The 14976-nt window shown below is 44.7% G+C and overlaps 1 protein-coding gene across 2 annotated transcripts in view; it reads left to right on the top strand.

Annotated features, from left to right (window-relative positions):
- The window catches only part of LOC134346953 (Y-box-binding protein 2-A-like), a 53019-nt gene extending 52263 nt beyond the window's left edge, over nucleotides 1-756 (top strand). Inside the window, exon 11 of one of the 2 annotated variants that reach the window (XM_063048846.1) lies at nucleotides 352-756. The gene's annotated coding sequence lies outside the window, so the exon portion shown is untranslated. The remainder of the gene's footprint in view (nucleotides 1-351) is intronic. The other variant, XM_063048847.1, reaches the window with a different exon arrangement.
- Nucleotides 757-14976: the final 14220 nt, after the last annotated feature.

Raw genomic sequence — 14976 nt, 5'->3', positions numbered from 1 at the left:
TCCCAAATGCGGTCTCATTAACATCTTGCACAGTTGTAATATGATGTCCCGGCTCTTGCATTCCATGCCCTTGTCATCTCTTCCCTGGTCACTAGTTCCATACCTCTACTGTTAGGTAAGGTTAAATCATTGGCAATGCTGACCTTGAACTTGCCATTGAACCTCCTGCCTGTCTGCAGACCCTTTTATCCAGGATGGGGTTGAGAGGGATAACAAGTCGGCCATGATGGAAAGGTAGAGGGGACTCGATGGGCCAAATGACCTAATTCTCCTATGTTTTATGGTTTTGACTTTGAAATCTGGGAGTTCTAGTACCTGCAAATATATTTTAACTTTTTTTTTCTACCACAGGAAATCTCTGCTGATTGCACATGAAGATCTTGGACTTGTGGGAAAGGGTTGAAAGAAGTATAACAATCCCCTTTGTATTGTATGACCATTAAGCTTAATATAATGAAAGAGGAATTTTGGAATTCTGTTTGAAGACGGCAAGCTCTTGGACTATTCTGAAATCTTTTTATTTTTTATCTTTCCCCGAGTGGGGTCTGAGAATTTTTTTTGCCACCCCCCTTCCCTGCCCTCCCCCATAAGTGCTGTATATTTATGTGCTGCATTTAGCCTCGTGTGTTGATGCAGGGCATTGTTTACATGTCTTCCTGCTTTTAGTTTTACCAAAGTGCCGATGTGTTTTTTTTTGGGATCATGTGCAATAATAATAAAAAAAAAAATGCTTCCTGAGAACAGCGGGCTGTCTCCCCGTGTGTAGTGTGGGTGGCTCTCTGCCTCTGTACAGCCTCGCATGGAGATTTTGGAAGTTTGAAGTCTCTCCCTCTGTCTCTCCCTCTGTCTCTCCCTCTGTCTCTCCCTCTGTCTCTCCCTCTGTCTCTCCCTCTGTCTCTCCCTCTGTCTCTCCCTCTGTCTCTCCCTCTGTCTCTCCCTCTGTCTCTCCCTCTGTCTCTCCCAAGTGTATATGTCACCATATACAACCCTAAGATTCATTTTCCTGTCGGCATACTCAGCAAATCTGCGGAATAGTAACTATAACAGAATCAATGAAAGATCAACCAGAGAGCAGAAGACAACAAACTGCAAATGCAAATATAAATAAATAGCAATAAATAATGAGAACATGTGATAACGTAGAAACAAAGAAAACCTACAGCACACAACAGGCCCCTCAGCCTACAAAGCTGTGCTGAACATGTCCTTACCTTAGAAATTAGCTAGGGTTACCCATAGCCCTCTATTTTTCTAAGCTCTATGTACTTGTCCAGGAGTCTCTTAAAAGACCCTATTGTATCTGCCTCCACCACTGTTGCCTGCGGCCTGTTCCACGCACTCACCACTCTCTACGTAATAAAAACTTGCCCCTGATATCTCCTCTGTACCTACTTCCAAGCGCCTTAAAGCTGTGCTCTCTCGTGCTGGCCATTTCAGCCCTGGAGAAAGAGCCTCTGACTATCCACACGATCAATGCCTCTCATTATCTTGTACACTTCTATCAAGTCACCTCTCATCCTCCGTCACTCCAAGGAGAAAAGGCTGAGTTAACTGAACCTATTTTCATAAGGCATACTCCCCAATGCAGGCAAGATCTTTGTAAATCTCCTCTGCACCCTTTCTATGGTTTCCATGTCCTTCCTATAGTGAGGTGACCAGAACTGAGCACAGTACTCCAAGTGGGGTCTGACCAGGGTCTGATATACTGTAGCTGCAACATTCCCTCTTGGCTCCTAAACTCAGTCCCACGATTGATGAAGGCCAATGCCCCTTATGTTTTCTTAACCACAGAGTCGACCTGCACAGCAGCTTTGAGAGTCCTATGGACTCGGACTCCAAGATCCCTCGGATCCTCCACACTGCCAAGAGTCTTACCATTTAATGCTACATTCTGCCATCATATTTGACCCACCAAAATGAACCACCTCACACTTATTTGGGTTGAACTCCATCTACCACTTCTCAGTCCATGTCCCTCTGTAACATCTGACAGCCCTCCACACTATCCACAACACCTCCAACCTTTGTGTCATCAGCAGATTTATTAACCCATCCCTTCACTTCCTCATCCAGGTCATTTATAAAAATCACAAAGAGTTGGGGTACCAGAACAGATCCCTGAGGCACACCACTGGTCACTGACATCTATGCAGAATATGACCCATCTACAACCACTCTTTCCCTTCTGTGGGCAAGCCAGTTCTGGATCCACAAAGCAATGTCCCCTTGGATGCCGTGTCTCCTTACTTTCTCAATAAGCCTTGCATGGGGTACCTCGTCAAGTTCCTTGCTGAAATCTGTATGCACTACATCTATGGCTCTACCTTCATCAATGTGTTTAGTTACATCCTCAAAAAAATTCAATCAGCCTCGTAAGGCACAAACTGCCTTTGACAAAGCCATGCTGACGATTCCAAATCGTATTATGCCTCTCCAAATGTTCATAAATCCTGCTTCTCAGGATCTTCTCCAACAACTTACCAACCACTGAAGTAAGACTCACTGGTCTATAATTTCCTGGGCTATCTCTACACCCTTTCTTGAATAATGGAACAACATCCGCAACCCTCCAATCCTCCGGAACCTCTCCCGTCCCCATTGCTGATGCAAAGATCATTGTCAGAGGCTCAGCAATCTCCTCCCTCTCTTCCCACAGTAGCCTGGGGTACACCTTGTCTGGTCCTGTTAACTTGTCCAACTTGCTTTCCAAAAGCTCCAGCACATCCTCTTTCTTAATATCTACATGCTCAAGCTTTTCAGTCCACTGTATGTCATGCCTACAATCACTAAGATCCTTTCCCATAGTGAATACTGAAGCAAAGTACTCATTAAGTACCGCTGCTATCTCTTCTGGTTCTATACACACTTTTCCACTGTCACACTTGATTGGTCCAATTCTCTCACATCTTGTCCTCTTGCTCTTCACGTACTTGTAGCATGCCTTGGGGTTTTCCTTAATCCTCTCTGCCAAGGCCTTCTCATGGCCCCTTCTGGCTCTCCTAATTTCTTTCTTAAGCTCCTTCCTGCTAGCCTTATAATCTTCTAGATCTCTATCATTACTTAGTTTTTTGAACCTTTCATCAGCTCCTCTTCTTGACGAGATTTACAACAGCCTTTATACACCACAGTTCCTGTACCCTACCATCCTTTCCCTGTCTCATTGGAATGTACCTATGCTGAACTCCACGCAAATATTGCCTGAACATTTGCCACACTTCTTCCGTACATTTCTCTGAGAACATCTGTTCCCAATTTATGCTTTCAAGTTCTTGCCTGATAGCCTCATATTTCCCCTTACTCCAATTAAGTGTTTTCCTAACTTACCTGTTCCTATCCCTCTCCAATGCTATGGTAAAGGAGATAGAATTGTGATCAACTATCTCCAAAATGCTCTCCCACTGAGATATCTGACACCTGACCAGGTTCATTTCCCAATACCAGATCAAGTACAGCCTCTCCTCTTGTAGGCTTATCTACATATTGTGTCAAGAAACCACCTTGAACACACCTAACAAACTCCAGCCCATCTAAACCCTTCGCTCTAGGGAGATGCCAATCGATATTTGGGAAATTAAAATCTCCCACAACAACCCTGTTATTATTACATCTTCCCAGAAATAGTCTCCCTATCTGTTCCTCGATATCCCTGTTACTATTGGGTGGTCTATATAAAAAAAACACCCAGTAGAGTTATTGACCCCTTCCTGTTCCTAACTTCCACCCACAGAGACTCCATAGACAATCCCTCCACGTCTTTCTCCTTTTCTGCAGCCGTGACACTATCTCTGATCAACAGTGCCACGACCCCACCTCTTTTGTCTTCCTCCCTGTCCTTTTTGAAACATCTAAAGCCTGGCACTTGGCCATTCTTGCCCCTGAACCATCCAAGTCTCTGTAATGGCCAGAAAATCATAGCTCCAAGTACTGATCCATGCTCTAAGCTCATCCGCTTTGTTGATAATACTCCTTGCATTAAGATAGACACAACTCAAACAATCGGTCTGAGCGTGTCCCTTCTCTATCACCTGCCTGTCCTCCTCCTCGCACTGTCTCCAAGCTTTCTCTATTTGTGAGCCAACCGCCTGTTCCTCCGACTCGTCAGTTCAGTTCCCACCCTCCAAGATAAAGAGTCCTTAAAGTGAGATCATTGGTTGTGGAGACATCTCATTAGATGGGCAAATGAGTGTAGTTATCCCCTTTTGTTCAAGAACCTGATGGTTAAGGGATAATAACTGTTCTTGAATCTGGTGGTGTGAATCCTGATGTTCTTGTACCTTCTACCTTAGGCAGCAGCAAAAAAAGAGGATGGCCTGGGTGGTGACGGTGATGGATTTTGCTTTCAAGAAGATGTGGTCAATGGTTGGGAAGGCTTTACCCGTAATGTACTGGGCTAAAACCACTACCTTTTGTGGGATTTTCTGTTCAAATGCATTGGTCTTTCCATACAAGGATATAATAGTCAGTGTTAAAAGTATTTTTTATTATTAAGTCACCATATACAACGTTAAGATTCATTTTCCTGTGGGCATACTCAGCAAAGCTATAGAATGGTAACTATAACAGGATCAATGAAAGATCAACCAGAGTGCAGAAGACAACAAACTGTGCAAATACAAACATAAATAAATAGCAATAAATAATGGGAACATGAGATAATGAGATAGAGTCCTTAAAGTGAGATCACTGGTTGCGGGAACATCTCAATGGAAGGCAAGGGAATGTAGTTATCTTCAAGAGCCTGATGGTTGAGGGACAGTAACCATCTTGAACCTGGTGGTGTGAGTCCTGAGGCTCTTGTACCTTCTACCTGATGGCAACAGCAAGGAAAAGGCTTATCCTCCCATCTCAGACCTCGTCCTACAAGCATTTGTTATCCCCATACAATATTTTTTGAATAATTGTCCAACTACCTCACCTCTTGGCCTTCATCATCAATTAGTTGAACAGCACAGGAGCACATTAGTTGAACGGCCCACAATGTTTGTGCTGACTGTGACAGTCAGGGATTAAACTAATCCCTTCTACCTGGACATGATCCATATCTGTCTGTTTCCCTGCATTATTCACATGCCCATTTTGAGGCCTGAGGTCCTCCACTGGTCGGGATTGAGCATAGATGTCATGCCCGACCTATCTACATGTTGATGTGCAGTCCAGGGCAGTACAACATGGAGAACAAGCTGTTGCCTATGGAGCAGGTACCCCCTCTCCACACAACTGATGAATCCCAAGAAATGTCCGAGACCGATACAGTTTGGCACCAGCGGCATCACATGTTGCCAGTCAGCGTTGAACTCAACATAGGACTGCCTTAAGGGCTCCAGCTCTGGATTTTTCCCTCAGGGTTTACTTCCCCAGGAGTGGCATGTGGAGATTTGAGATCAGAGTTGTCTTTCTCTTGAATGAACTGATGAGCATGATCCAGCCAGAGGGTTTTAAGGCACCAGTAGCCTGTCTTTTCCCTTTCTCCTGTCAGTAGAAATGGTTCCACTGGCCTTGGTAGCTAAACCACACATGAAGGCCAGGAGCTGGATTTGGTTGTTGGAGGCTATTTCAGGTGCATGCCATTGGGAGCATATAACAGGTAGTAGGAGTTTATCCCCACAATCCGCCCCACCCCACTGGCAATAACAATCTTACGGAGCAATGCGCCTGAGCATCTTAAAGATGTCTGCTGTATCTGCTTGCACCAGCCCCAGTACTATGTTCCACACAAAATGCTGGTGGAGCTCAGCAGGTCAAGCAGCATCTATAGCAGGAGTTCCTAACCTTTTTTATGCCATGGACCTGGGGTCTGTGGCCTCCTAGGCTGGGAACCCCTGATCGATGGAGGAGAATAGAACCTATCTTTATTCCTTTCATCAGATCTCAGCCTAAAATGTCAACTCTTTATTCCTTTCATGAGATGCTGCCTGACCTGAACCTGCTGAGTTCCTCCAGCATTTTGTGCACTTTGCTCTGGATTTCCAGCAGCTGTAGAATCTCCTGTGACTCCCAAAACTTTTAAATGCCCTCTAGAATTGATGTTTCTATATTGGGGAAGGCTTTCTGCCCATCTCCCTCTCTCATGGGTTGTAATCCTCTCAGTATCTGCGGCTCCAAAGAAAACAACCTACGTTTATCCAGCCTCTCCTGAAAAACTCACCCTCTAATTGCGGCAGCGTCTGGTGAACCTCCTGCACCCTCTCCAAAGCCTCCACACCCTTCCTGTAATGCACAAAATGAGGACAGGGGTGAGAGAGCAGAATGCAAAAGGTGACCCGGGATCGGGATCTTGACCTTGCCCACCCCGCCCCCCCCCATCTGTAGCTGGCTCCTTCACTTCCTGACTAACAGATCACAGTCCGTTAGAACTGGTTATAACATTGCGTTCACCCTGACCCTCAATACCAGCGCTACCCAGAGCTCTGTGCTCATCCCTCTCTGTTCTACGACCTGTGCATCAATGACTATGTGGCCATGACTCTACTGTTATCAGAAACAGACTGAACATTACAGAGACCTAATCTTTTGGGCAGGACTACAACTAGAGGTCATGGGTTAAGTGTGAAAGGTGAAAGCTTTAAAGGGAACATAGATGGAAACTTCTTCACTCAGAGGGTGGAGAGAGTGTGGAACGAGCAGTGATGCATGTCAGCTCAATTTCAATGTTGAAGAGAAGTTTGGATAGGTCCATGGATGGTAGGGTATGGAGGGATGTGGTCCCATTGTAAGTCGATGGGAGAAGGCAGTTTAAATGGTTTGGCAGGGACTAGATGAGCCAGGTGATCTGTTTCTATGCTGTAAAGTTTTCACCAGCATCCTGGTGAACTTCTGCACTCTCTCCAAAGCCTCCATCCCCTTCCTGTAATGCACAAAATTCTCCAAGTGTGGCCTAAGTTTTGAATGGCTGCAACATGACTTCTTAACCCTTGTACTCAATGTCCCTGGCTGATGTGCCTCATTATAGAACATAGAACAGTACAGTACAGTACAGGCCCTTCGGCCCACAATGTTGTGCCGACCCTTAAACCCTGCTTCCCACATAACCCCCCCCCACCTTAAATTTCTCCATTTACCCATCCAGTAGTCTCTCAAATTTCACTGGTGTATCCGCATCCACCATTGACTCAGGCAGTGCATTCCACACACCAACCATTCTGAGTAAAAAACCTTCCTCTAATATCCCCCTTGAACTTCCCACCCCTTACCTTAAAGCCGTGTCCTCTTGTATTGAGTAGTGGTGCCCTGGGGAAGAGGCACTGGCTGTCCACTCTATCTATTCCTCGTAGTATCTTGTACACCTCTATCATGTCTCCTCTCATCCTCCTTCTCTCCAGAGAGTAAAGCCCCAGCTCCCTTAATCTCTGATCATAATGCATACTCTCTAAACCAGGCAGCATCCTGGTAAATCTCCTCTGTACCCTTTCCAATGCTTCCACATCCTTCCTACAGTGAGGTGACCAGAACTGGACACAGTACTCCAAGTGTGGCCTAACCAGAGTTTTATAGAGCTGCATCATTACATCGTGACTCTTAAACTCTATCCCTCGACTTATGAAAGCTAACACCCCATAAGCTTTCTTAACTACCCTATCCACCTGTGAGGCAACTTTCAGGGATCTGTGGACATGTACCCCCAGATCCCTCTGCTCCTCCACACTACCAAGTATCCTGCCATTTACTTTGCACTCTGCCTTGGAGTTTGTCCTTCCAAAGTGTACCACCTCACACTTCTCTGGGTTGAACTCCATCTGCCACTTCTCAGCCCACTTCTGCATCCTATCAATGTCTCTCTGCAATCTTCGACAATCCTCTACACTATCCACAACACCATTCTTTGTGTTGTCTGCAAACTTGCCAACCCACCCTTCTATCCCCACATCCAGGTCATTAATAAAAATCACAAAAAGTAGAGGTCCCAGAACTGATCCTTGTGGAACACCACTAGTCACAACCCTCCAATCCGAATATACTCCCACCACCACGATGCTCTGCTTTCTGCAGGCAAGCCAATTCTGAATCCACCTGGCCAAACTTCCCTGGATCCCATGCCTTCTGACTTTCTAAATATCCTACTGTGTGGAACTTTGTCAAATGCCTTACTAAAATCCATATAGATCATATCCACTGCACTATCCTCATCTATATGCCTGGTCAACTCCTCAAAGAACTTTATCAGGCTTGTTAGACACGATCTACCCTTCACAAAGCCATGCTGACTGTCCCTGATCAGACCATGATTCTCTAAATGCCCATAGATCCTATCTTTAAGAATCTTTTCCAACAGCTTTCCCACCACAGACGTAAGGCTCACTGGTCTATAATTACCTGGACTATCCCTGCTACCTTTTTTGAACAAAGGGACAACATCCGCCTCCCTCCAATCCTCCGGTACCATTCCCATGGACAATGAGGACATAAAGATCCTAGCCAGAGGCTCAGCAATCTCTTCCCTCGCCTCATGGAGCAGCCTGGGGAATATTCAGTCAGCCCCTGGAGACTTATCCGTCCTAATGTACAAACCCCATTTCCAGAAAAGTTGGGATATTTTCCAAAATGCAATAAAAACAAAAATCTGTGAGATGTTAATTCACATGAACCTTTATTTAACTGACAAAAGTACAAAGAAAGGATTTTCAATAGTTTTACTGACCAACTTAATTGTATTTTGTAAACATACACAAATTTAGAATTTGATGGCTGCAACACACTCAACAAAAGTTGGGACAGAGGCACGTTTACCATTGTGTTACATCACCTTTCCTTTTAATAACACTTCTTAATCGTTTTGGAACTGAGGATACTAATTGTAGTAGATTTGCAATTGGAAATTTTGTCCATTCTTGCTTGATATAAGGCTTCAGCTGCTCAACAGTCCGTGGTCTCCGTTGTCTGATTCTCCTCTTCATGATGCGCCATACATTTTCAATAGGAGATAGATATGGACTGGCAGCAGGCCAGTCAAGCACACGCACTCCATGTCTACAAAGCCACGCTGTTGTAGCCCGTGCAGAATGTGGTCTGGCATTGTCCTGCTGAAATAAGCATGGACGTCCCGGGAAGAGACGTCGCCTTGATGGCAACATATGTCTCTCTAAAATCCTAATATGCACCTCAGAGTCAATGGTACCTTCACATACATCCAACTCACCCATGCCATGGGCACTGATGCACCCCCATACCGTCACAGATGCTGGCTTTTGCACCTTTCGCTGATAATCTGGATGGTCGTTTTCATCTTTGGCACGGAGAACTTGATGCCCGTTTTTTCCAAAAACTAGTTGAAATGTGGACTCATCTGACCACAGCACACGGTTCCACAGTCTTTCGGTCCATCTGAGATGAGCTCGGGCCCAGAGAACTCACCGGCGTTTCTGCATAGGGATGATGTATGGCTTCCTCCTTGCGTAATACAGTTTCAAGTTGCATTTCTGGATGCAGCGACAGACTGTGTTGAGTGACAATGGTTTTCTGAAGTACTCCCGAGCACAGGTGGCTATAATTGTCACAGTAGCATGACGGTTTCTTAGGCAGTGCCGCTTGAGGGCTCGAAGATCACGGGCATTCAACAGTGGTTTCTGACCTTGCCCTTTACACACTGAGATGTCTCTGAATTCTCTGAATCTTTTCACAATATTATGTACTGTAGATGTTGAAAGACCTAAATTCTCTGCAAACTTGTGTTGAGAAATGTTCCTTTTGAACTGACTAACAATTCTCACACGAATTTTGGCACAAAGGGGTGAGCCACGACCCATCCTTGCTTGCAAAGACTGAGCCTTTGATGGACGCTACTTTTATACCCAGTCATGATACCTCACCCGCTACCAATTAGCCTGCTTAATGTGGAGTCTTCCAAACCGGTGTTACTTGAATATTCTGTGCACTTTTCAATCTTATTTTAACTCTGTCCCAACTTTTGTTGAGTGTGTTGCAGCCATCAAATTCTAAATTTGTGTATATTTACAAAATACAATTAAGTTGGTCAGTAAAACTATTGAAAATCTTTTCTTTGTACTTTTGTCAGTTAAATAAAGGTTAACGTGAATTAGCATATCACAGATTTTTGTTTGTATTGCATTTTGGAAAATATCCCAACTTTTCTGGAAATGGGGTTTGTATTTTAACAACTCCAACACCCCCTCTCCCTTAATATCAACATGCTCCAGAACATCAACCTCACTCATATTGTCCTCACCATCATCCGGTTCCCTCTCATTGGTGAATACCGAAGAGAAGTATTTATTGAGAACCTTGTTCATTTCCACAGCCTCCAGGCACATCTTCCCATCTTTATCTCTAATCAGTCCTATCTTCACTCCTGTTATCCTTTTGTTCTTCACATAATTGAAGAATGTCTTGAGATTTTCCTTTACCCTACTCGCCAAGGCCTTCTCATGCCCCCTTCTTGCTCTTCTTAGCCCCTTCTTAAGCTTCTTTCTTGCTTCCCTATATTCCTCAATAGACCCATCTGATCCTTGCTTCCTAAACCTCATGTATGCTGCCTTCTTCCACCTGACTAGATTCTCCACCTCACTTGTCACCCATGGTTCCTTCACCCTACCATTCTTTATCTTCCTCACTGGGACAAGTTTATCCCTAACATCCTGCAAGAGATCCCTAAGCATCGACCATATGTCCATAGTACATTTCCCTGCAAAAACATCATCCCAATTCACACCCACAAGTTCTAGCCTTATAGCCTCATAATTTGCCCTTCCCCAATTAAAAATTTTCCTGTCCTCTCTGATTCTATCCTTTTCCATGATAATGGTAAAGGCCAGGGAGCGGTGGTCACTGTCCCCCAGATGCTCACCCACTGAGAGATCTATGACCTGACCCGGTTCGTTACCCAATACTAGATCTAGTATGGCATTCCCCCGGTCGGCCTGTCAACATAATGTGACAGGAATCCGTCCTGGACACACTTAAACACTGCCCCGTCTAAACCATTGGAACTAATCAGGTGCCAATCAATATTAGGGAAGTTAAAGTCACCCATGATAACAACCCTGTTATTTTTGCACCTTTCCAACATCTCCCTTCCAATCTGCTCCTCAGTATCTCTGCTGCTACCCAGGGGCCTATAGAAAACTCCCAATGGAGTAACTGCTCCCTTCCTGTTCCTGACTTCTACCCATACTGACTCAAAAGAGGATCCTGCTACATTACCCACCCTTTCTGTAGCTGTAATAGAGTCCCTGACCAGTAATGCCACCCTTCCTCTCCTTTTCCCCCCTCTATCCATTTTAAAGCACTGGAATCCCGGAATATTGAGAATCCATTCCTGCCCTGGTGCCAGCCAAGTCTCTGTAATGGCCACTACATCATAATTCCATGTATGTATCCAAGCTCACAGTTCATCACCTTTGTTCCTGATGCTTCTTGCATTGAAGTACACGCACTTTAGCCCTTCTACCTTACTACCTTTACACCCTTTATTCTGTTTTCCTTTCCTCAAAGCCTCTTTACATGTTAGATCTGGCTTTACTCCATGTACAATACTTGCAGTTCTCTCATGACCGTTATCCTCCTCCACCTCACTATCTGCTCTAACACTCTGGTTCCCCTCCCCCTGCAAATCTAGTTTAAACCCCCCGGAGCAGCACTAGCAAACCTCCCCACAAGGATGTTAGTCCCCCTCCAGTTCAGGTGCAACTCGTCCCGTCGGACCAGGTCCCACCTGCCCTGGAACAAGGCCCAATTGTCCAGAAACATGAAGCCCTCCCTCCTGCACCAACTCCTTAGTCACATATTTAGCTGCATTATCTTCCTATTTCTAGCCTCACTGGCACGTGGTATGGGTAGCAATCCTGAGATTGCAACCCTGGAGGTCCTGTCCTTCAACTTTGCACCTAACTCCCTAAACTCTCTTGCAGGACCTCCTCCTTCTTCCTATCCACGTCATTGGTCCCTACATGGACAACGACATCTGGCTACTCACCCTCCCTCTTGAGAATACTGAGAACTCGATCCGAGATGTCACGGACCCTGGCACATTATGGTGACATTATGACAGAATCTCACTCAATGACAGCAAATCAAATGAGTGGGCAGGGTACACACCACTGTCTTTATCAATGGTGCTGGCTGGAGGTGGGTGGCAGATTTGAGTTAGAAACAAGAGATTCTGCAGATGCTGGAAATCAGAGTCAGGTTTAATATCACTGGCATGTTAGATTAGATTAGATTATGAGGACATGCAGTCCTCTTTTATTGTCATTTAGTAATGCATGCATTAAGAAATGATACAATGTTCCTCCAGTATCACAGAAACACAAGACAAACCAAGACCAAAAAAAAACTGACAAAAACCACATAATTATAACATTTAATTACAACAGTGCAAAGCAATACCGTAATTTGATGAAGAACAGACCATGGGCACGGTAAAAAAAAAAGTCTCAAAGTCTCTCCGATAGCCCCATCATCTCACACAGACAGTAGAAGGGAGAAACTCTCCCTGCCATGAGCTTCCAGCGCCGCAAACTTGCCGATGCAGCATCCTGGAAGCACCCGACCACAGTCCAACTGAGTTCGTCCGAAAACTTCGAGCCTCCGACCAGCCCTCTGACACCGAGCACCGAGTGCCATCTCTGCCGAGCACTTTGACCCCGGCCCCGGCAACAGGCAATAGTCAAAGCCGAGGATTTGGGGCCTTCCCCTCCGGAGATCCTCGATCGCACAGTAGCAGTGGCAGCGAAGGAGGCATTTCAGAAGTTTCTCCAGATGTCCCTCCGTGCTTCTCATGTCCATGTCCGTCAAATCAGGATTGTGCACAGCTCCTATTTAACAAATACAATATCAATTTGGAGCAGCCGCGCACGCTGCGTTGTGCCGCCATCTTCTCCTCCCCTCCGTTGTGAGATTTGCTGACTTCACAGCAGCAGAATAATGCAATACATGATCATAGAAAAAGATGTGAATTGTATTAAGTACACTGTACCTATAAAATGTATTCACCCTCTTGGAAGTTTTCATGTTTTATTGTTTTACAACATTGAATCACAGTGGATTTAATTTGGCTTTTTTGACACTGATCAACAGAAAGAGACTCTCATGTCAAAGTGAAAACAGATCTCTAGAGTGATCTAAGTTAATTACAAATATAAAATACAAAATCATTGATTGCATAAGTATTCATCCCCTTTAATACGACATACCAAATCATCACTGGTGCAGCCAATTGGTTTTAGAAGTCACATAATTATTAAATGGAGATCACTATGTGCAGTCAAAGTGTTTTAATTGATTGTAGTAAAAATACACCTGTATCTGGAAGGTCCAACTGCTGGTGAGTCAGTATCCTGGCAAAAACTACACCACGAAGACAAAATAACACTCCAAGCAACTCCACGAAAAGGTTATTGAAAAGCACAAGTTCAGAAATCGATACAAGAAAATTTCCAAGTTACCAAATATTTCTTATGGACTACAGTTAAGTTAGTCATCAAGAGATGGAAAGAATTTGCAACAGCTGTAAATCTGCCTAGAGCAGGCCGTCCTCAAAAACTGAGTGACCGTGCAAGAAGGGGACTAGTGAGGGAGGCCACCAAGAGACCTGTGACAACTCTGGAGGAGTTACAAGCTTCAGTGGCTGAGATGGGAGAGACTGTGCACACAACAACTGTTGCCCGGGTACTTCACCAGTCACAGCTTTATGGGAGAGTGGAAAAGAGAAAGCCTCTTGAAAAAAACTCACATTAAATCTCAGCTAGAGTTTGGCAGAAGGCATATGGGAGACTCTGAAGTCAGCTGGAAGAAGGTTCTATGGTCTGACAAAACCAAAATTGAGCTTTTTGGCCATCAGACTAAACACTACGTTTGGTGTAAGCCAAACACTGCACATCATCAAAAACACACCATCCCTACCGTGAAGCATGGTGGTGTCTGCATCATGCTGTGGGGATGCTTCACTGCAGCAGGCCCTGGAAGGCTTGTGAAGGTAGAGGGTAAAATAAATGCAGCAAAATACAGTGAAATCCTGGAGGAAAACCTGTTGCAGTCTGCAAGAGAACTCAACCTGGGAGGAGATTTGTTTTCCAACAAGACAATGACCCAAAGCATAAAGCCAAAGCGACACAGGAATGGCTTAAAAACAACAAAGTTAATGTCCTGGAGTGGCCAAGTCAGAGTCCAGACCTCAATCCAACTGATAATTTGTGGCCGGACTTTAAAAGGCCGTTCACTCATGATCCCCATGCAATCTGACAGAGCTTGAGCAGTTTTGTAAAGAGGAATGGGGAAAAATTGCAGTGTTCAGATGTGCAAAGCTGATCGAGACCTATTCACACAGACTCAAGGCTGTAAATACCAACGTATTCACAGTCAGTAAGGTGCATTTACTAAATACCCACTTGAAGGGGGTAAATAATTATGGAATCAATCATTTTGTGTTTATTAATTGTAATAAATTTAGACCAATTTGTAGAGATCTGTATTCACTTTGACACACAAGAGTGTTTTCTGTGGATCAGTGTCAAAAAAGCCAAATTAAATCCATCGTGATTCAATGTTGCAAAACAATAAAACATGAAAACTTCCGGGGGGGGTGATTTTTATAGACACTGTGTATGTATGTATGTACACACACACGCACACTGTGATGGGACTGTGTAGAGGGAGCTTGATTCTGTGTCATATCTCTGGTGGGGCTCTAGATTTCCACCATTTGCAGAAGGGCTTGTATTTATGGTTTCGGAATTGGTCTGCATCGGAGAGAACTGCTCCCAGCCTTCCGGGTGTGTTCACCCTTTTGCCTGCTCGTCCAGCTTTATTTTCTGTCATATGCTTTACCCTTCATCTCCTGGTTGTTTTGGTTGAAGGAAGGGATTCAACTTAAGAAGCAGAATCAGGCCATTCGGCCCGTCACATCTGTTCTGCCATACAATGATGGCTGATTTATTTTCTCTCTCTCAACACCATTGTCCAGCCCATAATCTTTGACGCCCTGACTAATCAGGAAGTTAGCATCTATTTCTTACCAGAGAAACC

Source organism: Mobula hypostoma, chromosome 5 (genome assembly GCF_963921235.1).
Source record: "Mobula hypostoma chromosome 5, sMobHyp1.1, whole genome shotgun sequence".
Taxonomy (NCBI): domain Eukaryota; kingdom Metazoa; phylum Chordata; class Chondrichthyes; order Myliobatiformes; family Myliobatidae; genus Mobula; species Mobula hypostoma.
The sequence above is the reverse complement of the archived record's forward strand: the minus strand, read 5'-3'. Positions and strand labels throughout refer to the sequence as shown.